The following is an 11,426-nucleotide window of genomic DNA, read 5'->3' as shown; positions in this document are numbered from 1 at the left end:
TTGTTTGTTGCGATGCAGTGAGTGTAATTAATTCAGCAGGTGTTTTATGACCTTTTAATGCGAGAAACAGGGGTTGTAAAAATTCTGTAGGAAGTTTCAAGTAGGGACGTAACCAATTGAGATTTCCTAAAATCTCTTGTAATTGATGTAATGTCGTGGGAGACTGTAAATTGAGATGAGGAGCGACAGGTTGGGCTGCAGCTTTAGTCATACGGAAACCTAGATATAAATAGGGTTCCTTTTCTTGAACCTTCTCTGAGGCAATTGTTAATCCTGAGGAGGCCAAGATAGAAATTAAAGTAGATTTCCAAGAAGGGGGAAGAGTTATCCCTGCAATTAGTATATCATCCATATAATGATATACCAAAAGTTGAGGGAAATAGGCACGAAATGGTTGCAAGGCTTGATGAACATAGTATTGACAAATAGTGGGTGAATTTAACATTCCCTGGGGCAAAACTTTCCAACAATACCTAGTAGTAGGGTGTGCATTATTGTAAACAGGTACAGTAAAAGCAAAGTATTTATAATCTTTTTCCTGGAGAGGAATTGAAAAAAAACAATCCTTCAGATCTATAATAGCTAATTGATAATCATAAGGAATCAAATTAGGATTTGGAATACCACATTGTAACGGGCCCATTGGTTCTAAAATCGCATTAATAGCTCGTAGGTCATGTAAAAATCTCCATTTTCCGGATTTTTTCTTGATCACAAATACCGGAGTATTATATGGAGAATTGGTAGGCTCAATGTGATTTAATTGTAATTGTTCTTCCACCAATTGATGTAAAATCAACAGTTTTTCTCTGGTAATCGGCCACTGCTCTACCCAAACAGGTTTGTCAGTTTTCCATTCCAAAGGAAGAGAAAAAGACATATTTATGAACTGTTAATCAGGTAGGATCAATGATGCATCTAATTGTTCCAAAAGGTCACGACCCCATAAATTAAAGGGTACTTGTAAAATACAGGGCTTAATATGTCCTAGAACCTTGGTATCGTTAGGATATGTAATAGATAACCATTGAGAACTTTGGGAGGCTGACTGAGTTCCCCCTATTCCTGTCACATGTGAAGTATCTTCAATGGGCCATTCCACAGGCCATTGTTTATAAGCTATGACAGAAACATCCGCCCCGGTATCTAATATACCAACAAAGGGCTTTTGTTGCAATAAAAATTGAGCAGTGGGTCGTGCATTAGAAACCGGTTTTAAAACTGCACTTACCTGTCGCGTAGATCCAAAGCCCCCTGTACGAGAGACAGTAGAAGGAATAGGTGCTGTAAAATATGGTAAAATAATTAATTGTGCCCACGAGTCCCCGGGAGAAATTGTTAAAGGTGATGAGGACCATACTTGAATTTTAACAATGCCTGTGTAATCAGCATCAATAACTCCAGGGATAACATGAATACCTGCCTTCGATGCAGAGGAGCGAGGTAATACTAAACCTACAGTAGCCGCTGGAATGGGTCCTTTAAAGGTAGTATTATATACCAAAACTTCATGAGGTAAGATGGCAGTTTTACATTCCGCTGCAATAAGGTCAATTCCTGCACTACCTTGTGTAGCAGTAGTACTATGAGCAAAAGACCCTTGCACTCCCTTTGGACCGAGGTTAGGAGTTAACCCGGAGCAAAGTTTTTTGGGGGTGGCGGTGTGGAATTAATTGGATTAGAGCGACATTGATTGGCCCAATGATATCCTTTTTGACATCGAGGACATTTTCGAGAAGGTCGTGAAGGTCCTTTTGCAAAGTTGGCACCCCCTCCTGGGGCTCTACACTGAGCTCGAAAATGTCCTGGTTTCTTACAATTAAAACACGTCCCCTGTGGCTTATTACCTTTTTGTATAGCTCCTGCTAACAAATTCATAGAATAACCATGAGTCCCCACATCTGCACATGCGCTCAATAAATCTGCTAAAGTAATTCCTGGGCGATGAGCTACAGTCTGCAATGCCTTTTTGCAATCTGAATTTGCATTTTCTTGGGCTAATTTAATCAATAACTCTGTTTGCGCATCAAGATTATCAATTTGCCTAGTTACAGCTTCCTGCAATCGATTAACAAATTGAAGGTAAGATTCGGTTGCACCCTGTTTAATTGATGCAAAAGATTTTGTTGGTTTATTCCCTTCTGGTGTTCTTTTAAATGCTCGCAAGATACAAGTGCCTATGGCTTGAAAACAGGTATCGTTTTGTTGAATTTGCATATCAAGGGTTGAAAATGGTCCCGATCCATAAATTTGATCAGGCACCAAATTAGTCCCAGTGATAAGTTGTGCTGCTTGCTTATATTCATTATCCCACACTACATATTGCGCAGGAGTTAACAGCATACGGAAAAGGTCTTTCCAATCTTTTGGAGTCATTAAGTAACCGTTACTAATCCCTTCTATCATGCCTTGAACAAATGAACTTTTTAAACCTGATTCTACGATAGCTCTACGTAATTCTCTCAAAACTTGATAAGGTAGAGCAGTCCATTCTGCATGATGTGTTTCGTTCCCTGCCTCTATTGTTGTAGTTCTAGTAACTGGGTATAAATTAGGATTAGGTTCCGAATTATCCCATAGATCATCGTTCCAAATGAATTCACCATTTTTTCGTGCTTGCTGTATACCTAATTGAATTAAACTAGGTCGTTCTACGCTCTTTGGTGTTTTGGTAATAATAACGCTATCATTAGCGTTGTTGTTTTGGATATTTTCAATTGGTTTATTAGGGGTAGTAGTAGTAAAGTCAGGAGTTTTGTTTTGCTCTTCCCTTCCCATATCGGTGGCCAGCCGACAAGAAGGAGGAGAAGGTGTAGGTCCAAGAGTCGCGGGAGGTAAAAGAGACCAGGTCTTGCCTGGCAATTTGTTGGATATATTTTCGTTAGTAATGCCTGTCAATCCAGAAGAGAGAATTACTATAATAGAATATATCTCTCTCCAAGTCAATAATATAGGAGTCGAAACTCTAGGCTCTAAACGAAACTGCTGCCCTATCTTTTCCCATGTTTGAGGATCGAATGATCCCTTCTCTGGATACCAGGGACATTGACAAACTATTTCCTCAATTAAACGCTCTATATCTTTAAGAGTTATTGGATTTCGGGAGGAACCATATCTTTGCGTTATAGTATATAGCTCCTGTGCATGTTGTTTATGTGATGATGTTAAATTTCCCCCCATACTTACAGTGTTCCGTAGAAGGAATGGCGCGCTGACTGTTCCAGTCGTAGTAAGTACGTCACGTTTTCACCGATCACGTCGGGGATCACCAGATGTTGCAAAATAACTCTCCTCTCGTGTGTCTGGGCAAAAAACTCTTTATTTGGGAGTCAATCCCCTTCTTATATACTCTATGAATATTCATGGATATTACATGTATTATCATTACTATTGGTTACATTTTGCTTACACAACCATGATCATGCATTGCTTACAAGAACAACTCTACATGAACAGCTCGTGAACCTGCTCAGGAATGTACAAACATCACCTGCTATTCTGCTACTTTCTCAGGAAAGAACAAAAACATCACATGCTAGATTCTCAGGAATATACAAAACATCATCTGCTGCCTGTATCCAAATACATTCTATCTACAGGCATCTTTTATCAAGCTGCGCTAATGGCTCACGGTGCGGCAATGCCGACAAAGCCCATTCACTTGAATGGGCTATGTCGGCATTGCCACGTGGAAACTGCTAGCACGGCTTGATAAAAGAGGCCCTGAGTAAGAAAATATTTTATATGATTTGTTTTTAAATGTACTGTTTTGCAACTTCATGCATGTCCACTAGTCTTTGTACTTTTTGAAATAGTAAGCAATCAATTTGTGGTTACCTGTTACACTCCACTCGGGATTTTATAGATCTCTGTTATACTTCCCTTCAGCCATCTTCTCCAAGCTACAGAACCTCTAACCTCCCCAGTGGCGTAGCCACAGGTGGGCCTGGGTGGGCCGGGGCCCACCCACGTAGGGCTCAGGCCCATCCAACAGTAGCACATGGTAATGAAAATGCTGCTCTCCACAATACTGGCACCTTCGCATGCTCAGTTTTCAGCAGACTACCAAGGTGGAGACTGGAGAGAAGCATTTTCCCATCAGCTGAGATATTTTTTTGATGTGGGGGTGGGGGAGAGAACATTTGGTGCCCACCCACTTCTTGACTAGGCCCACCCAAAATCTGCTGTCTGGCTATGCCTCTGAACCTCCCTCTAACCTCTTTAGCCTTTCTTCATATGAGAGTCGTCCATACCCTTTATCATTTTGATCACATTTCTTTATTCTTGTCCTATTTCCTTTACATATTTTTGAGATACAGGATTCAAGTTGTGATTGCACCCTGGACCAATACAGAGGCAATATGATATTCTGTTTTATTTTCTATTCCTTACCTAATAATTATCAATATTCTGTTTGTTCTTTTGGTCACTAGCACACATTGAGCAGAAGATTTCAGCATATTGTTCACAAGGATGCCTTTATCCTTTTCCTGGGTGGTGACTCTGAATATGGAATGGAGTATCATATAGCTATAATTTGAGTTATTCTTCCTATTGTGCATTACATTGCATTTGTCCACATTAAATTTTATCTGCCATCTGGATGCCCAGTTGTCCAGTCTTGCAAGGTTCTCCTGCAATTTCTCACAATCTGCATCATGCACCCAAGCTCAGCAATCCTGACCAATGGTGAGGGCTCTGAGCTCAGGTCATGGTGTCCTTTCTCAGCAGCACTGACCAAAGGAGATAGCTCTGAGTTCAGGCATGTCATGGCCCCACCCCTTGGCAGCAGTGACCAATGGAGAGGGTTCTGAACACCAGCATGTCATGGTCCTGCCCCTCGGCAGCACTGACATATGGAGACCTGGCGAGCTAGGCTGCTTAGCAGAGATAAATAAAAGCTTTGAGGCAGGGCCGCTCTACCAACCTTCCATGCTGGGTAGAGGCCCAGAGCAGTGCAGTAAGGATGAGGGTGAGACAATGCCTCAGCCCCTCCTCTGTGCTTCCAGGACTTTTAGATACCCGCTTTTTGGCACCTAAAAGTTCTGTGCCAATATGTGTAGGTGCCCAAATTGGTATGCCAAATGGCGGCACCTAAATAGCTGTGTCTAAAAGTTCTGCTTTGAATTTCATTACATCTTCCTCAGTAAAGACTTAAGCAAATAATTCATATGCAGGCAGAGTTTAGATAGTACATGAAGACAGGGCCGGTCTTAGCAAGTGTGGGGTCCTATGCAGACCAATTTGGTGGGGCCCCATCCTAGCCCCACCCCATCCTAGCCCCGCTCCCACTCCAGCTCCACTCCATTGATAATATCATTCAATTTTTAGAAAATTTTTTATTTATGAAATTTCAAATAAAGACAAATGAAGCTAAACTTGTACAGAAAAACTGATTGAAATAATAAGCACAATGCTATCATGACCCCCCCCCCCCCCCGAAATTATTCAGTTCAAGTCCACTACAAGTAGTTCCAATTCTCATAACCCTGGGGGGGGGGGGGGGGGGGTCAGAGGTGCAGACACACAATCTCTCCACTGCAAAACACTATACACAAACTTGTGCAAAAACACACTCATAACCTTACCAAACCATAACAGCACTAATTCCATGGACAGGACGAGAACAACCTTATGCGTGGAAAGGCAGAACTGTAATTAAACCAGGCTCTAAAACACCAGTACACACCTCTCTCCATGAGCCCTACCTCGTGAAAAAAAACAAAACAAAAAGGGCTGCAAATGCTACACGCTAGCAGGATACTGCACCTTGATCACACATGACACAACAGATATGAAGGCAAAATACGGAACTGAAAAGTTACCTCAAGAAATCAGACTCAGCATGCAGCAATACTAGAAAAATTGAAACTTACATGCAAAATATCACAGATGCACATTTCCAAAAGCTGACATATTCCAATTAATAAATTCTGAATAAAATACTTTTTTCTACCTTTGTTGTCTGATCATTTGTTTTTTCTATTCGCTTTGGTCCCAGTGTCTTCTGTTTTATGCAGTGTCTTCTTTCCATTTGATATTTTTTCTCTCACCATGTCCACCATCCTCCTGTGTCCTTATGTGTCCTGTCTACCATCTGTAGCCCTGTCCCTATCCTTTCTCCAGTTTCAGCATCTGCCTTCAAAGTGTTCCGATCCAGCCCTTAAATTCAGCAATTTCCCCTCCATGCATACCCAGCATTTCTCCTCACTCCCCTCCTTCCATGTACATCTACTTTCCTCCCCTCCCCTACATCCATGTCCAGCATTTCTCCTATATCCCTTCCCCTCCATCCATGTGCATCTCCTTCCTTTGTCTTTCCTTCCCTCCATTCCTGCCCAACATTTCTCCTCTCTCCCTGCCCTCCATGTCCAGCAATTTCTCCTCTCTCCCTGGGCCCTGCCCTCCCATCCCATCCATGCTCCTCTCTGGCCCCTGCTCCGTCCATTCATCCCTATCCAGCAATTCCCCTCTCTCCCTGAGCCCTGCCCTCCCATCCATGCTCCTCTCTGTCCCCTGCCCCCTCCATTCATCCCTATCCAGCAATTCACCTCTCTCCATGAGCCCTGCCCTCCCCTCCCATCCATGCTCCTCTCTGGCCCCTGCCCCCTCCATTCATCATCCCTATCCAGCAATTCCCCTCTCTCCCTGAGCCCTGCCCTCCCATCCATGCTCCTCTCTGGCCCCTGCCCCCTCCATTCATCCCTATCCAGCAATTCCCCTCTCTCCATGAGCCCTGCCCTCCCCTCCCATCCATGCTCCTCTCTGGCCCCTGCCCCCTCCATTCATCATCCCTATCCAGCAATTCCCCTCTCTCCCTGAGCCCTGCCCTCCCATCCATGCTCCTCTCTGGCCCCTGCCCCCTCCATTCATCCCTATCCAGCAATTCCCCTCTCTCCATGAGCCCTGCCCTCCCATCCATGCTCCTCTCTGGCCCCTGCCCCCTCCATTTATCATCCCTATCCAGCAATTCCCCTCTCTCCCTGAGCCCTGCCCTCCCATCCATGCTCCTCTCTGGCCCCTGCCCCCTCCATTCATCATCCCTATCCAGCAATTCCCCTCTCTCCCTGAGCCCTGCCCTCCCATCCATGCTCCTCTCTGGCCCCTGCCCCCTCCATTCATCCCTATCCAGCAATTCCCCTCTCTCCCTGAGCTCTGCCCTCCCATCCATGCTCCTCTCTGTCCCCTGCCCCCTCCATTCATCCCTATCCAGCAATTCACCTCTCTCCATGAGCCCTGCCCTCCCCTCCCATCCATGCTCCTCTCTGGCCCCTGCCCCCTCCATTCATCATCCCTATCCAGCAATTCCCCTCTCTCCCTCAGCCCTGCCCTCCCATCCATGCTCCTCTCTGGCCCCTGCCCCCTCCATTCATCCCTATCCAGCAATTCCCCTCTCTCCATGAGCCCTGCCCTCCCCTCCCATCCATGCTCCTCTCTGGCCCCTGCCCCCTCCATTCATCATCCCTATCCAGCAATTCCCCTCTCTCCATGAGCCCTGCCCTCCCCTCCCATCCATGCTCCTCTCTGGCCCCTGCCCCCTCCATTCATCATCCCTATCCAGCAATTCCCCTCTCTCCCTGAGCCCTGCCATCCATGCCCAGGTCCTCTCTCCCTTGCCCTCCCGCTCCCATGTTCAACTGCCTGCCCGTCCGCCCTGGCGCCCTTTTCTTCTCCCCCCAACCAAGGATTTTTCTTTTAAATTTACCCTCCGTCGCCGGCATCCCACAGCAGCGTGCTTCACTGAAAGCGCTCCTTCCCTCCTGAGTCCCCCCGATGTCTCTAGCAGAACACAGAAGCTCTTCCTGATTCGTTCATTCTCAGTGTCCCGCCCTCGAGGGCGGGACACTGAGAATGAACGAATCAGGAAGAGCTGCATTCTGCTAGAGACGTCGGGGGGACTCGGGAGGAGAGGAGCGCTTTCAGTGACGCACGCAGGACGCTGCTGTGGGATTCCGGCAATGGAGGGTAAATTTAAAAGAAAAATCCTTGGTTGGGGGGGAGAAGAAAAGGGCGCCAGGGCGGACAGTGGCGGTAAGCATGGCACGATGGCGCCTTCCAGCCATGCTTATGGTCCGTGTCGGAGTCGGACTGGCCCTGGGAAGAGGCTGACTGAGGCACGCCGCGCGGGGCCCCCCTAAGCGCGGGGCCCTATGCGGCCGCCTCGGCCTAAGACCGGCCCTGAAGAGTCCAAGCCAAGGCATGGAGAACTGCCATACTATTTTACAAGAGGCTCTGCCAAGCGTAGAGCCTCTTGTATAATAGGTGTAAGAATATTTAAGTTCCTTTATTACAGAGGGAGCAGCGATTTTAAAAAGCTAAATGCAGGGAAAACAAATGTTGAAATCTCACCACACTTTCTAAAATTGCTGCTCCCTCTATAGATTTTTAAAGCCTCTGTCGAGAACTCCATGGTTAAAAAGCAAGGGTTATTAGGCAGGTAGATTGGTTGAATCTACCAACATTGTGAAAAGTAAAAAGAGATACAGTATTTGTAGACGTGGAGGGGCATAATCGAAAGGGACACCCAAGTTTTGCTGAGGACGTCCTCGCAAAATGTCCCGGCAAAGGTGGCGGGGAAACCTGTATTATCGAAACAAGATGGGCATCCCGGTGACGGAAAGCAGTTGGGGATGCCCAAAATCGGCTTTCGATTATGCCGATTTGGGCGATCCTGTGAGAAGGACGCCCATCTTCCGATTTGTGTCGAAAGATGGGCGTCCTTCTCTTTCGAAAATAAACCTGATAACGTGCCAGAGGAAACTCCATTTTAAAAATGTACTTTGCATTTCCACTTGTGACAATTTAAAACATTCACATACTTTTAATCTGCACCAACCACCTCATCTTCAGATACAAATTATGGAGCTAGCTTGTGTTCAAAGATCAGTGCGGGCTGAAAAATACACAGGTACTTAAAAATTTGCTGATCAATATGTTTCTGAAAGTACTTTAGTAATCTGGATTTTTCTGTTTCTGCTCCTATATTTTGTTTTGTCACATTATTTATTACAGATCAATAATTAAAGGTGTTTGTGTATATTTAATTTCTAGTCATTAATCATAATAGTTAATAACTATAATCAATGATTAGGACAAAAATATTACAGTTAAGGTCAGACCAAAATTATACGTTGATCTAGAACTTGGAGATACAGTGGGGGAAATAAGTATTTGATCCCTTGCTGATTTTGTAAGTTTGCCCACTGACAAAGACATGAGCAGCCCATAATTGAAGGGTAGGTTATTGGTAACAGTGAGAGATAGCACATCACAAATTAAATCCGGAAAATCACATTGTGGAAAGTATATGAATTTATTTGCATTCTGCAGAGGGAAATAAGTATTTGATCCCCCACCAACCAGTAAGAGATCTGGCCCCTACAGACCAGGTAGATGCTCCAAATCAACTCGTTACCTGCATGACAGACAGCTGTCGGCAATGGTCACCTGTATGAAAGACACCTGTCCACAGACTCAGTGAATCAGTCAGACTCTAACCTCTACAAAATGGCCAAGAGCAAGGAGCTGTCTAAGGATGTCAGGGACAAGATCATACACCTGCACAAGGCTGGAATGGGCTACAAAACCATCAGTAAGACGCTGGGCGAGAAGGAGACAACTGTTGGTGCCATAGTAAGAAAATGGAAGAAGTACAAAATGACTGTCAATCGACAAAGATCTGGGGCTCCACGCAAAATCTCACCTCTTGGGGTATCCTTGATCATGAGGAAGGTTAGAAATCAGCCTACAACTACAAGGGGGGAACTTGTCAATGATCTCAAGGCAGCTGGGACCACTGTCACCACGAAAACCATTGGTAACACATTACGACATAACGGATTGCAATCCTGCAGTGCCCGCAAGGTCCCCCTGCTCCGGAAGGCACATGTGACGGCCCGTCTGAAGTTTGCCAGTGAACACCTGGATGATGCCGAGAGTGATTGGGAGAAGGTGCTGTGGTCAGATGAGACAAAAATTGAGCTCTTTGGCATGAACTCAACTCGCCGTGTTTGGAGGAAGAGAAATGCTGCCTATGACCCAAAGAACACCGTCCCCACTGTCAAGCATGGAGGTGGAAATGTTATGTTTTGGGGGTGTTTCTCTGCTAAGGGCACAGGACTACTTCACCGCATCAATGGGAGAATGGATGGGGCCATGTACCGTACAATTCTGAGTGACAACCTCCTTCCCTCCGCCAGGGCCTTAAAAATGGGTCGTGGCTGGGTCTTCCAGCACGACAATGACCCAAAACATACAGCCAAGGCAACAAAGGAGTGGCTCAGGAAGAAGCACATTAGGGTCATGGAGTGGCCTAGCCAGTCACCAGACCTTAATCCCATTGAAAACTTATGGAGGGAGCTGAAGCTGCGAGTTGCCAAGCGACAGCCCAGAACTCTTAATGATTTAGAGATGATCTGCAAAGAGGAGTGGACCAAAATTCCTCCTGACATGTGTGCAAACCTCATCATCAACTACAGAAGACGTCTGACCGCTGTGCTTGCCAACAAGGGTTTTGCCACCAAGTATTAGGTCTTGTTTGCCAGAGGGATCAAATACTTATTTCCCTCTGCAGAATGCAAATAAATTCATATACTTTCCACAATGTGATTTTCCGGATTTAATTTGTGATGTGCTATCTCTCACTGTTACCAATAACCTACCCTTCAATTATGGGCTGCTCATGTCTTTGTCAGTGGGCAAACTTACAAAATCAGCAAGGGATCAAATACTTATTTCCCCCACTGTATGTCAAAAGCAGATTGTGAGGCTGTGAAGAATGCAGCAGGCCAGGAAGCTGTCACACCTATAGTGTCAATCTAGCCTTGGCTATCTGTCTCCCAAACCTCCTCCCACCACCATTCAAGCTTTCCCCATCTGTCTCGAGCTTCTCCGTTCTACCTTCCTCACCACAACCTAACTCTCTCATCTCTTGTCACCTGTCTTCCTTGTTGCTTCATAAGAACATAAGATTTGCCATAGTGGGTCAGACTGAAGGTCCATCTAGCCTAGTATCCTGCTTCCAAAAGTGGCCAATCCAGGTCACAAGTAGCTGGCAGAATCCCAAAGACTAGCAAGATTCCATACTACGGACCCCAGGGACGAGTAGTGGCTATCTCCCTGTCTACCTTAGTAGCAGTTTATGGGCTTTTCCTCCAGGAACTTGTTTAACCACATTCTCTGGCAACGAGTTCCAGAGCTTATTTGAATGAAAAAATATTTTCTCCTATTTGTTTTAAAAGTATTACCATGTAACTATTGGGTGTCTCCAATTAGTCACTCTTTTTGAAAGAGTGACTAATCTTTACCCATTCTACTCCACTCAGGATTTTGAAGACCTCTATCTTATCGCCCCTAAGCCATCTCTTTTCCAAGCTGAAGAGCCCTAATCTCTTTAACCTTTCCTCATAGGGAAGTTGTCCCATCCC

The sequence above is a fragment of the Microcaecilia unicolor genome, chromosome 3 (assembly GCF_901765095.1).
Source record: "Microcaecilia unicolor chromosome 3, aMicUni1.1, whole genome shotgun sequence".
Classification (NCBI taxonomy): domain Eukaryota; kingdom Metazoa; phylum Chordata; class Amphibia; order Gymnophiona; family Siphonopidae; genus Microcaecilia; species Microcaecilia unicolor.
Note: the sequence above shows the minus strand (reverse complement) of the source record.